Source organism: Equus caballus, chromosome 28 (genome assembly GCF_041296265.1).
Source record: "Equus caballus isolate H_3958 breed thoroughbred chromosome 28, TB-T2T, whole genome shotgun sequence".
Classification (NCBI taxonomy): Eukaryota; Metazoa; Chordata; class Mammalia; order Perissodactyla; family Equidae; genus Equus; species Equus caballus.
The window spans coordinates 42,251,985-42,266,406 of record NC_091711.1 but is presented as its reverse complement, the minus strand read 5'-3'; the positions used below and the strand labels follow the sequence as shown (position 1 = coordinate 42,266,406).

At 41.8% G+C, this 14,422-nt stretch overlaps 1 protein-coding gene across 5 annotated transcripts in view; it reads right to left on the bottom strand.

Annotated features, from left to right (window-relative positions):
• TNRC6B (trinucleotide repeat containing adaptor 6B) overlaps positions 1-14,422 on the bottom strand; it is a 237,441-nt gene that overhangs the window by 171,568 nt on the left and 51,451 nt on the right. For all 5 annotated transcript variants that reach the window (XM_070253655.1, XM_023631472.2, XM_070253657.1 and 2 more), the window contains one exon: positions 5,748-5,821. The gene's annotated coding sequence lies outside the window, so the exon portion shown is untranslated. The remainder of the gene's footprint in view (positions 1-5,747; positions 5,822-14,422) is intronic.

Here is a 14,422-nt window from a genome sequence, read left to right as displayed (position 1 = left end):
ATCACTCACTCCATATGACTGACATTGCCCATTCCGTCCACAAAACGTACAATTGATGCTCACAGCAAGTGAAACTTTCTGGAGGCATTCTCTAGTTGGTTTTGCCCCTCATCTATTTATGACAGTTGTGCAAAAACAGAATTGCTCTTTCTATGAAAATTAAACTGATGACACTGGAAAAACTCAAAAACATATCTAGAAAGATTTGGTAGGCAAATTGATTGCATGTGAGCTCAGCCCGTTCTTGTTCTCTTTCTTCCTTTTGGAAGTCAGCTGTCCCCAGGGAGCATGCATTCTCCTCTGCTCCTGTACTCATTAATGCAGGCCCCTCACAATTATTTGTGACTAGGCTTGTTGTTGTCAGTGCCTTCGAGTTAATGCCAACTTCTAGCTGCTCTGTGTACAGCAGAGTGGAGCTCTGTCAGGTCATTTTGCATCACCCTCTCATCCTCTGGCACTGTATCAGACAACGCTCCACTGCTATTCACAGGGTTTTCATGGCCATTTTTCTTGGAAGTAGGTGGCCAGGTCCTTCTTCCTAGTCTGTCACCTCTGCTGAAAACTGTCCACCATGGGTGACCCTGCTGGTATTTGCAACATTGGTGGCATAGCTTTTAGCATCACAGCACCATGTAGCTGCCACAGTATGGCAACAGACAGATGGGTCGTGTGGTTCCCTCACTGGGAAACATACCTGGGCCATGGCAGTGAGAGCGCCGAATCTTAACCACTAGACACTCGGGCTGGCTTGTGACTAGGTAAGTCTGTTGAATTCTGAGGTTCAGTGTTAAGAAGTTCACTTGCCTGTAAATGTAAGCCACATTCTCCAATATAGCTTTATTAGTAATAAAGATGATCCTTTGGTCTCCCAAATGCCCTGCTCTTTTATCTTATTCTCAATTGGTATATAACTCAGGCAAGGGAAAAATAATGCTATTTATTGGGTCTCTCAAAGACCCTAACATATCACGAATAAGACTAGATTCTTGATAAACAGACATGAAGTAAAATATGGGGAATAAAATACATGTGAAATTTCTGAGGCTTCTGTTGGGGCCAAGCCTTTGGGCCTTGGTCTTTAGTGAGGGGGCAAAGTGTTTTGACCTTGCAGAGGTTTACATTAGGCCACATGAGTTTTTACAGTTGTACACTAGCTTTTAACTATTGAGGCCAATTAGAGGTTTATAAACCAAAGGGCACACTGTATTTTGACCTTAGTGGTGACTGTAGTTACGGCAGCTTTGTCTTCGAGAGAGTGGCTGTTTCTATAGAGACAAGGCTGCATGCACCGGGCACATAAGCCTTAGCAAAGGCTTGGGGGTTCTGCTGCCCTCAGCAAAGAAACAAGCCACAGTCAGTGGCGGTGGTGGTGCTACTGAAAGCTCATCTAAATGTCAGCTGTGCAAGTGGCTTCAGCATACATTGGCCCCTGTGGCCTAGTAAGCAAATGCCAGCTGTGCTGGCCTCAGCAAAGGGAATAGGGCATTAGCAGGCTTGGGTGGCTTCAAAGTACAGAAGGCTGCTGCTGCCTGACCTTGAATTATGCAGGCACAGCTTTTCCTAAGCAGGCATGGCTGAGGCAAAGATTAGAATTTAGGGAAAGAGACTTTCTTCATACAGATTTTTAGATATTAGCAAGTGGAACAATTATTTGCTGCATGTAAGCTGCAAGGCAGCTGAATTTCAAACAGCACATGCACTATAAAACCAGTGAAGTTCTATGCTTAAATTATTTGTGCTAGGCTTACACAGGCAATTCAAAGGGGAAATGGAAATTAAGAGGTTTCTCACTATACTTCACAGGAGGAAGGAAAGAAGGTAGGAGGGAAGGAAGGAAGGAAGGGAGCCAGGACACTTAGAGAGGAAGGGTGGGAATCTGGTAACTGGGGCTGTCACTACTATGAATCCATATATTTTGCAAAAAGGAGGTGATATTTCAAATATTAATCTTAAAAGAGAAGACCGTGTGCATTGGTTGAGTTTTTCCCAAATAGGGTAAAGGCAGAGTTCCAAATTTAAGCTCCTACTGGCAGATTTTTCCAATTTGGAAGTGTCCGAGTCATGGACTCTGGACATTGGCATGGACTAACTGGATACATTGGTGAAGCTGAAACCAAGAGGACCTCGTCCACCCTCCCTTCCTCAGATACCAGTGCGTGTCTGCTACAGTCTTTGGTAAGATTAAGTACCGCATTCTGGGAACATAATTTTATCAGAAGTGCTGCGCTTGGACTGTAGGTAGGCTTACTTTCCAAATTTGGTAGCTGTGGGAACAGTGCTGAAATGATTTTGTTTAGCCTTGGAGTTCACATAATTTATATACTGTTCTGATCCATTTTAGAATCTTCTGGGGACAAAATCAATTCTGCCCACCAATCATCCCTAGAGAATACCTGTGTGAACAGTGGTTGGTAGTGGGGGATTGTCCTCATGAAAGTGGGAGTAGGACTGTCCTGAGACCACTTCTCCCTTAAGGAGATAGGCACACCCCAGCTGACCCAGATTTACTGCTTAAGACCAATGGACCAAGAGACAAAAGCTGGAGAGTGTTAGGGAAGAAAACTTCTTGCCCACTCTTGATGCTTCCTTCCATGTGGGGCAATATGAATTTGTTTACTGTTCCTGGCCTTATCACATCCCTGACTCATGCCATCAGGGGTAATGTGACTTGTCTGATCACTGAGTCTGGAAGAGGAAACTGAGCTTGCAGTACAGCCCCTTTCTCCCCTTTCCCTTGGGGGTACCTATTCTGCTCTTCTCCTTCCTTCTTCTGGGAGGCAGGAGTATCCCAGACTAGTGCTGCTGAGTGGATAAACCTGTTAAGTTCCAGAGTTCAGTATTAGGAAGCTGACTTGCCCTTAGAGATGGGCCAGTTCTCCTGCGTCAATGTAATTGGTAATAAAAGTGAAATTTTGATCTCCACTTGCCTTACTTCTTCATCTTGTATCTCCACTGGTTCAGAAGTTGGGCAGGGAAGAGAATATTATTTATTGGGTCCCCTACAATTCCAATTTATATCTGAAACTTATTCTCTTCAGAATTGAGTTCAGTTTTCTGTATCAGTCTTACCTTTCCAATTAGCCCATTACCATAATATTAATAACACAATTTTACTTCATAAGCTTTCCAATTCCATTTCCAGTTTCTCCCAATGCACACACTATACTTCACTTCACTCAGGCAAATACTCTTTCTATTCTCTCCACATAACTTGCTAATTTCTATCTATTCACTCCATATCCCATTTGAAATCCCTCCCAGTCATCACCAATCCACGTCTCTATCCTTCTAATATCCAGTCAATTTTTATTTCTAAAAATCTTTCCTGATTAACACCATATAATCTGCCTACTTACTACATGTCATATCGATACCGATTTTTCTATTTGCCCTTTCTTTAATTTGCTCTCATTTTTCGTTATTCTGGAACTATTCTCAATATCTTTTAATGTGTTTCTTGAAAGAGCCTTGATGACATTCTTGTTTGAAGGCTTATGGTTGTGTCTAAGGATCTAAGTCAGTTTTACTGTCCTTTTGTCAAAATGGAAGGAGAATAAAGTGAGCAATGTAAAAGTATATGGTTAAGCTAGGGGTTTCACTTGGGAAGTGACAAAGGGTCCAGCATATCAGTGCCAAGAGAGTGATGAAAAGGTCAAGGCAAAGCCCACTTACGTGCAAAGTAACTGGAGGGCTGAACAAGAGCTGGTAAAGCTGTTAGGATGATGTGACAACATACGCATTTGATTTCTGCTTCAGTACATCATTGTGCCTCAGAGCTGTCACCAGTCTGCCATACGTGGTAAGTGACTGAGTCTTGACCCCGCACAGTGCTTCAGCACACACAGAACAGGACTCCACAAACGTTAGTGACCAAAAATGAGTAATGTCATACCCGGGCTAGGTCTTCTCTAAGCATTGGCAAAGCCCTCCAGGGTCTAGCCCTCACCTGTCTCTCCAGCATCACTGTCCAGGCCTCTTTGTGTGCCTTTGTTCCAACCATATTGAAATACTCAGCTTTGCAAACATGCCAGATTGTTTCAGGTTGCCATGTTTTTGTTCGTATTACTCTCTCTGCCTTTCCCTCCCCTGGGACTGCCAGGGAACACCCTCCTCCTCATTCAAGACCCAGCTATTATAAAGTATTTCCTGATCCATCCCTCGGTAGAACTGATGATTCCTTCCTTGGTATCCCCAGTACATCTTGTTTGAATTCTATTAAAGGATCTGTAATACTTTATTGAATTATTGGTTTACATAGATGCCTTCCCTATTAGATTGTCAACCCAACCCTCTGATACCACAGACTGTATCTCATTAATCTCCATATTCACAGTTTACTTAAAATTGTGACCTGGCATTTAATAGATATTCAATAAATTTCTATGTAAGAATGATTGAATTAATCAATTAAGGGCTTTTTATTTAAATTGCAATAGATATTAATTCAATAAATATTTACTGGGTTCCTACCACATGCCAGATGGTGCTGGGCTAGTGTGGTGTAGCAGAATGAGCTTTGGCTTTGACAGAGCAGAATCATTATTCTTTGTCATTGATTAACTCTGTAATCTGGGCAAGTTACTTAACTTTCTAATCTTCACTATTTTCATCCATAAAAGTGGTCAGAAGGAGGTGTTATAAGAATTAAATTAAATAATATATATACAGCCACGTGTTGCTTAACGATGGGGATATGTTCTGAGAAATGTGTGGTTAGGTGATTTCGTCCTTGTGTGAACAGCACACTGGAGTGCACTAATGCAAACCTAGACAGCACAGCCTACTACACACCTAGGCTATATAATACTAATCTTACGGGACCCCTGTCATATAGGTGGTCCATTGTTGACCAAAAGGTCGTTATGCAGAGCATGACTGTATGGCATTCAGCAAGGTGTCCAGGAGCAGCCAACAGGCACTAACAAAATAGTTTCTTTCCTTTCCAAGAAGTCTCAAAGGGCTTATAGACTAGTAAAGGAGAGAGACACAAATAAATAACTCTAACATAAAATAAGGAATGCGTTCTTACTGTAATAATAACAGGTGTTCCTAGAACACTGATGAAAAAGAAATTCTGCAGAGAGAGTCTGGGAGAAGGGAACAATAGGAAAGATACAAGAAGGAAGAGTAGATAGTTGCATTCTTCTCCCCTCTTCCAAATCTTAAGCAAAGAGAAAAGCATCAACCAAAGCACAAAGCCATGCAAAGGAACCGTATATCTGGGAAACGGAAAATGGTCTGGTAAGGCTTAGAGGTAGGAGTTCACTAAAAGAGAAGCCAGAAACACTGATTGGAATTAGGTCGTGAAGGGGTTTGTAGGATGACATCTGTAGCAACTGGGAGCCACGAGAGCTGTTTAAGCAAAGGAGTGACATGAGTCAATCTATCATTTAGAAAGCTAACCCTGGCAGTAATGCGGACTACAGCCTGGAGCAGGGAGAGACTAGAGGCAGAAAGCCAGTAATATGTTCACATAAACCTGTGGAACTGCTGAATCCTAATAACAAATTCACGCTTTAAAAAAGGATGGGGCGCCAAATGTCAGTATCAATCTAAATACTAGTGCTTTTTTAAAGGGACCTACTGAAGTAGAAATGCAAAGGGCTGATGTGATGGCCCCTTTAAACACCCTTCTGCAAGAACTCTGGAAAGGAGCAATAATGTCGAAATGTACTTTTCCTTCTTTTAAGATGAAGACTCTCTCATTTCATTGCCAAAACACGTGGATATAAATGTTAAAGACTTACCTTTGACAGTATCCTGGGGCAACACAAGCCCGTGAAGATGAGTCTAGACTACATTCAGTGCAAAAACCAAAACCCTGAAAAGAGAGAAAAATCAAAATGAACCACACATTCATAGCAAGATGCCACAGGAAGTGTTGGAGCACAAGTTCTGAATTCAGGTAGCCTGGTATAAATCCGGGCTCCTCTGTGTACCAGCTATTGAATCTTGGGCCAATGGCCTAACCTCTCAAGCCTCAGCTTCCTCATTCAACACTGGGAACAGTAACAGCATCCTCATCATAGGGTTCTTTGGAACTTTAAATGAAATACATGTAAAACACTTAGTAAAGGGCAGGGCACCAACCATATGCTCAATAAAGGTAAGTGGTTATTAAGAATGTGAACTGAAGTACTTTTTGAAGAAACACTAAAACGTATATTAAACCTTTATCATATATTTTACCTTAACTGTTCTACTAGAAAAATACCAAATTGTCTTTTCAACTTCTCCATTTGACATGAGGATGTCTTATAATCACTTCAGATTCAATATGTCCCACACTGTACTCTTCATCCCCTGCCAGACCTCACTCTCCCGTCTCCACTGTCTTAATCAAGGGTACCATCCTCCATCCAGTTGTTGGGTCAGAACCTCAGATTCATCCTGGATTTCTCACCCTACCCTAGTCCCCTCACAGCCCATCAGCAGTCCGGTCATTTCTGCTTCCAGTTTGTATCTCAGATCTACCCATCATTCTTCATTTTCATTGCCATGATCATTTCCTGCCTGTGGAGACCTCTTAGCTGATCTCCCTGGGCCTACTCTTGCTCCTCCCCATTCCATTCCCAAATAATGGCTGGAATAGCCTCTTCAAAATCAAATCGGATCGTAGTCAGTTGCTAATAAATGCAGTGAAATGTTTTATTTATTCAATGATGGAATGTCTCTCTCTTTACACATGTGAAACATATATTTATATTTTTGTTAATATACATGAAATTATAGCCATTTGTTACTAGACATTTAGAGATCCCAAGCTACTCCCTTCATTTCACAATGGGAGAAACAAATGCCAGAAGGATAGTCAGCTCAAAGGTTGGACCTTTACACACGTAAAGGTGGTCAAAACACTGTTGAACAAGCCCAGCAGAAACTGGTCTGTGATTAGTGTCTGCACTGCTGTCAGAAAGCTTGTCACAAGAGGAAGATGGGCATAGATGTTAGCTTAGGGCCAATCTTCCTCAGCAAAAAGAGGATTGGTAGAGGATGTTAGCTCAGGGCTAATCTTCCTCAAAAAAAAAAAAAAAAAAAAAAAGAGGGCCAGCCCCATGGCCAAGTGGTTAAGTTCACACACTCCACTTCGGTAGCCCAGGGTTTTGCTGGTTCGGATTCTGGGCGCGGACATGGCCCCACTCGTCAGGCCATGCTGAGGCGGCATCCTACATAGTACAACCAGAGGCACTCACAACTAGAATATGCAACTATGTAGTGGGAGGCTTTTGGGAGAAGAAGAAGAAAAGGAAGGAAAAAAAAAGGATTGGCAACAGTTTTAAGCTCAGGTGCCAATCTTTAAAAAAAAAAAAAGCAAGAAAGAAAAAGAAAGCTCATCACTATTTGGAAGTTGGTCCCTTAGTTTCACAACCAACTCAATGTTTCTGTCCAAGAAAGTGCATTCTATTCCCCATGGCTACAGATTGTAAGTTACAGCTTTAGTCCCATATTATGTACGTCACAGTGTTTGTGGTGGTGCTTTAGTGAAACTTGAAAGCATCTTGTTGCCCTCGTATCTGTCACCACCTCTACCTTAAGCTTATTTTTTTTAACAATGTTTGAATAAATAAATCTCAGATGGAATTGTGCATGATGAGTATTAGTAATATTTTCATTATTATACCTATCCTCCTACTATACACACTGTTATCCCAGCAATCTTCCTTTCTGAAAAGCAAATCTGACCTCTGAGTATATCACTGCCAAAATCCAGTCAATTACTACCCATTACCTTTAGGGCAAAACTCAAGATCTCTCTAGCCCATCATTACTTCACATTCTATTTACATGGATTGCAGGTGCTTTCCTTGCCCACAATACATGCATAAATGTCTGCTCAGGGTCCTCTGCCTAATTCCCTTCTTCACCTGCCCCAGGTATTAGCTCCTGAAAGTTTTCTGTACCCTCCTTGGCTACACTAAGGGTCTCTCCCCGAGACATACCATACAATATTGCCAATATCCGTGAGTCTGTTTTCTTCACTCAACAGGAGCTCCCTGACAAGGACTGTCTGTCTTATACATCTTTGAATTTGGTATCAGGTAAGGAGTTCAATAAAGATAAGCTGAATGGAAGGAATCCTGTGTGATCTCAATAACTCAGTACTTCAATGTGGATGTTTCTCATTAAAAGGCCCTGGTGGGGCCGGCCCCATGGCTGAGTGGTTAAGTTCACGCGCTCCACTTTGGCGGCCCAGGGTTTCACCGGTTCAGATCCTGGGCATGGACATGGCACCGTTCATCAGGCCATGCTGAGGTGGCGTCCCACATGCCACAACTAGAGGGACCCACAACTAAAAATATATAACTATGTACTGGGGGGATTTGGGGAGCAAAAGCAGGAAAAAAAAAAAAAAAGGCCCTGGGGATGGTTGAAGAAGCTAGCTGCAACTTCCAAGACGGGTCTGGCCCTCACGGAGGATGTGAGCTGTGTGGTTAGGTGTGACCCTCAGCAACTCACAGAAAGACTGGATTCTTTAATTTTTTGTCAACCGCAGACTATCAAGATAACAATGCTAATTTTCAGTTCTCTATTTTGATTAGTTTCTGCCCAGGCTGAACATGCCTTCTTCTCTAGACTTAGCAGCAGTCTAAATTTTGTACCAGCTTTAGAAAGTAGCCCATTACTACTACATACCTTGTTAACAGATGAGCTGAGGACACAGTGGCCAGCTCAGTCCTTTGCCTGCTTGGCAGTTGGTCCCAAACACTTGCTGACGTTCAGCAAGAGAAAAGGAGTTAAAGCAGACGATGGGCAGGCAAAGGAAACTCGGCAGTTTTCCAAGTACTCTGGAAACCAGTTTTTACAGAACAGCCTCATTACTTTCTCTGCAGGGCTGTGAACCTCTGTATCAGATGCACTTGTACTCAAGATAAGCATAAAATTTAATTCTAAAATCAACATCTGAAATTACCTAGTTGAAGTTATCTACAGCACTATTTTCCTTTTAAGGTATGAGTAAGGGCAAATTCCTTCAAAACATCATTTTGAAATGGTCAGAGCTACACTAATCCGACCATCTGATCACGTATAGCTGCTGCAGTAAACTATTTGAACCACTCCAGCTTTCTCTGTTCTCTTGCAGTGTAACCAGACCAGTCCTGAAATTCACACAGAGGGTGGGACTGTTCAGTGGATCTTGGAAGAAACCAACCCCAGGCCCTGCTAAACTGCAGGCAGACTTCAAGAGTTCCTCCACAGCCAAGTACCTAACTAAACTCACAGGATGTCATTAGAACTGAGTCTTTCCTAGAGAATATGGCGAGTTGAAAGAGATACCTATTCAGTAAACTATATTTACTTTATTAATATAGGTTTTAATTTTCAAGCCTGATTATTTAGCATGATTCTTTTCAATTTAATTTTAATTCTCATTTCAAAAAATTCAAGCAATATGGATCAGGCCCTTTACCACTGTCCTCTCTCTTCCCACCCCAGTCTTCCCAGGACTCACCATTGTTAACTGTTTGATACTCAGCACAATTCTTGGGATGCAGACTATAAAGAATGTACTATAAGCTTTTAATTGAGTCACAAATAACCCTGAAAATCCTGATTGCCTATGTCATTGGCAATAGGCCTAACTTCAAGCAAGATGTCCGGAAGAGACGTCTTAAGTGAAGCGCCAGATGTGAGGGAGGAGCAAAACACCCGCACCAAGGCTGGGAAAGTCCTCTCAGGAGGCCAGCACAGACAAGAAGACTTGGGGTAGACAGGAGGGTACCGCAAGTCCTACTCTATAAGTGGGGCACCCAGCCCAGAAGGGCAAGGAGGAATTTATTTAATTAAGTAATGCAAATAATAATATCAAATGCCCAAGGAGCACAGGTGGAGGGAACTCTGCTACAGGCAGATGGGTTTACATAGCCACCAATACACAAAAGTTATTGTTGTTCCAAGATCTGGAAAGTCTATCTTTGTGGTTTCAGGTCACTTCTACTTCAGTTGAACGCTTTAGAAATTCTAGAAAAATATTCCAGTCTGCCCATTTCTAGAAACATCCCCTTTAATCCTAAATTCTCCTCAAGGTTTGTGTCCTCCCTCCCCTTTCCTTTCCTAGTCAAGCTTCTTAAAAAAGTTTTTCTTTGCGGTCTCAATGTCCTAATCTCTCATTCACTTATTAGTCATTGCAATTGATTTCTTCCCCTGTCAATCCTAGTTGTCAAATACGATGGATATTACTGTTTTGCTTTAACCTCTCTTTGGCATTTAAAATCAGAATGACCTGAAACTCCTGTCATTTGGGAGCTCCTTTCCTATCTTGATATCAAGGATACTACAGATCCAGCCATTGGACCAGGGCACCTTGTTTTATTTCCTGGTCTCTTGGCTGCGTCTGGGTCCTCCTGTCTCCCCAGGTTTGCAGCCAGCCCAAGGCCTTTGCCAATACTGTTGATTTTCAGATTCCCATCATGGGCAGGGTGGTGCTGGTTGAGGAGTTGCTGCTTCTGCACATGGGCGGTTGGGGAACAGGAGTTGTGGCGAGGGAACCAAACTCAACTGCTGGCTTCAAGGATTGAGCCTAGTTCTGAAGCCCAAACTGACATGGAACACGTTTAGTCCCTTTACCCCACAGAAGGGGCCAAATTCATTACTTTTACTACCTCTTAGACCATTTCTTTGCAGTCTCTTTTGCTGGATGGTCTCTCTGCTTGTTCTTTCATCACTGGTATGTTCCTCAGGAGTTTATCCTCCCTCTCTCCTTTTATTATACACACATGTCTTTATCCTCTCCCACAGATTTCACTACGACCTATATCTTGATGACTCCCAAACCTCTCCCTAGTGCTGACCTTTCTCACAATCTTCAGACCCATCTAGACAACTGCCTAACATCAGTGGACTTCTCCACCTCATGTTCCACAGGTCCCTAAAACGCCTCATAACTAAAACCAAAATAATCCTCCCCTAAACTGTGTTCTTCTCCTTCTGCCTCACTTGAGAAAACTATCATCCCACTCAAATAAAAAATCTGGGACCATCATCAGCATCTTCCTTGTACCAAACTCTGTCAATTCTAATCCTGAAATACTTCAGTATGTTCTTCCTTCCCTATTCCTACTCCCATTGCCTTAGTTCTAGCACAGTTTCCCACCGGATTTATTCCAATTGTTTCTTTAATTGGTTTTCTTACCCTCAAGACCCACCCCACCCCTACCGCCATTAGAATTACCTTTATAAAGTGCAAACCCACACTGCCTTTCAATGTCTCTCAACCATTTTCAAGATAAAATCCAATTCCCACTGTGTGGTATACAAGACCTGGTACCTGTTCACCTCTCAGCTTCATCTCACAAAACCACATTGCTTTCAGTTTCCCTTAAGCACCACAAGGTTTCATGTGCCTGTGACTTTGTATGTGCTGTTTCCACTTGGACTGACTTTCTACTCGAATGGCAAATTTCTTCTTAGCTTTTAGGATGCAGGCTTAGGGAAAACTTTTCTATAAAGTCTTTCTTGATTCCTCTCTCTTGCTTCAAGTGGCCTGGATGGGCCCGTCCTCTGAGTTAGCAATTGTACTTGGTATTCCTAGGTTTGTTTATGCTGTAAACATAACATAACTAGGTCATAAGCTTCCTGAAGGCAGGGTCTAAGTCTTATTTATCCCTCTATCATCATCATCTAAAACATTGTAGTTAGTACAAAGGACATTCCAATAAACTCTTATGGAATAAACACATACATTTTGGGGAAAAGAAATAAAGTCAATTCAATACAGTATTCTTAGTTTACTGAAATAAGGATACTGCTTATCAGTTATAACGGTATATCCAGGGTCACAATACAGACTCCATTCATTCATTCATTCAGTGAATAAGCCCCCTGCCAAGCATGCTCTGTTCTAGAAACACCATGGTGAAGTAATGCTAGGCACTCACGGCAGTGTGCTACTTGCTTGGGACCCCCAGAAATCCAGGGAGAAGCTATGAAGGAAACTTTGGGACTAATAGCAGGACCCTGGCAATAAATATGTCAATTTATTCTTATATCTTGTAAGTCAGGGAGGGTTCCCTAAGAAAAACAAACTCGGTCTGAAACAGCAACGAAGAAAAAGACAAGTGCCTCACCCGCAGCTACTCATCCAGTTTGGTCAACTAACTAATGCCCTCTAGCTTAGTCCAGAACAATTCATCAATTCTTTAACAGAAAGGGCTTCAGAAAGCGAGGCTACCTTCTGAAGACCTAAACACAACTGCAAGGTGGGGGCGGGGATGGTAGGGAATAATGACTGCCAGCGACAAGCACCAGAACCGAAGAGGCAGCTACTGAAACAGCAGATTCAACTCAACCAGCTTTACCGAATGAACGCTTACTAAGCACCCAGCACTACACTCGGCATTTTCAGAGCAAGGGCCTGTGGGCAGGTCTTACTGCCACTGTTGGTCACATAAGAATTAAACAGACTAACATGTTCAGCTTTTGTACTCAATTTATTGACGACCTATGATCAAAAGCTTTTATTCTTTTTCCACATTGTGTATTAATTTTATATTTTTTTTAATCAAATAGCAATTTCTATTAAGGTTGTCCACAAAATTTTAAGTTCATATTGGTTCTCCAATAAGCCAGTGAGTTAGGGAAATTTTAATATTGATATTGAAGATAATAGTAATATGAATAATCATTAACAACTGTTCATGCTGTGCTCAGCAATACATATCATGGACATCTCAAAAAAACCCTCATTTAAGATATGATCCCTGTCCTTGGAAGTCTTACACTATTGATAAGGAGAAGTAAACTAGCACACGAGCAGTTCCACAAAAACTAAGCACTAAGCTGTGTGGTGCAGAAGTTTAGAGAATGCAGAGAAAACAGCGGGCTAGACAATCTGTGCAGCCTTCAGAGAGAAACTAGAACTCCAACTGGAATCAACAGGATTTCAAGCAGTGATTCTCAAATTTTTTGGTCTCAGGATCTCTTTACATTCTTAAAAATTATTAAAGACCCCCAAGGAGCTTTTTTTTATGTGGGTTATAATGATCGATATTTGCCGTATTAAAAATTAAGACTATGAAAAATTTAAACTATCTATGCATAAATATTCATTTAAAAGGACTAATAGTAAATGATCACATGTTAACATTTTCAAATTAAAAATAGCATTTTAAAGGAAAAAAAACTTGAGAAAAGTGCCATGTTTTACATTTCTGCAAATATCTTTAATGTCTGGCTACAGAGACGACAGCTGCATCCCCATATCTGCTTTTGCATTCAATCTTTTGCAGGATCGCATGTCATGCAGCCTCTGGAAAACTCCACCGCACACTCAGGAGAGAATGAGTTTAAAGGGTATATATCATCTTAGTATTATTAAAACAGTTGTGACCTCATGGACCCCCTGAAAGGGTGTGGATCGGGTGGGGAGGGATCCTCAGACAATCCTTTAGGCAATCATTAATTTTAAAAGAGAAAGAAAATGGTATAAGCAAGGGCTGGGCAGGAAGGAAGTGTGTGGCTCGAGAGCCATAACTTCCACGTTCGCAACACTAACTCCTAACATCTTGGCTACAACCAAGCCTACCTCCACTGTGAACCTCAGAGACAGAAACGGCAGGGCAGGGTGGGGCACTGCGTGACGGAGGGACAAGGCGCCTCTCCCTCACCATGCGGGGTGTGTGTGCAGGCGGAAGAGGCTCTACTTTCCCCGGCAACATTCCCTGGAGGCCACGTCAGGTTTTCCTCTCTGGCGCCTACACTGTGCTCTCCTCCTAAAGCTGTAAATGGCTCACAAGAAACTGCCTTGCCATGGCTTCCCGAGGCTGTGTTTACTAACTGCAAAATCATCTCACTGCTACAGTCACAAATTCTTCAGACATTTCTTGATCCGGCTGTCTTAAAAAGCAGATTTAACATCAGCCACGTAGCCAGTTTTTCCTTGCCAATAATCATGTGAGTTTGCTCTCCCGTTCCTGTGCATCTTGCACGCTGTAAAAACAGTTCCTGGAGCATCATCTGTCATGGATCTAGTTGCCATAAACTGAAAACATTTTCTTCATATTTTGTGGCACAAACTAAAAGCATTCTGGATGCGGTTTGCATACAGTCCATGCCTGGCCAAAAAAGAGGTTTAAATATACGGATAGACAGAGAGAGGGGGGTGGCCATGACCATGGTTAAACTGTTTCATCATCAATGTTCTATAGTGAATATTTTTTAATTTAAAATTTTACCATGGTTAATGTTCTAAAATTATCCTGCACTAAGTACAATTGTTCGTTTTACGTGGCAAGCTTTAAGTTGTCTAACGGTATCTGACAGCTGAGAGAAGCACTGATGAAACAGAGGATTCTTTTTTGATCTGTTAAATAAAAAAAATAGAAAAAACAGAAAGAATCCACGAATCTATATAGTTTTTCAGTCTTTTTTATTTTATTTTTTTTAGTAAACATATTTATTAAGGCCTCTTTACAGAACAGAATAG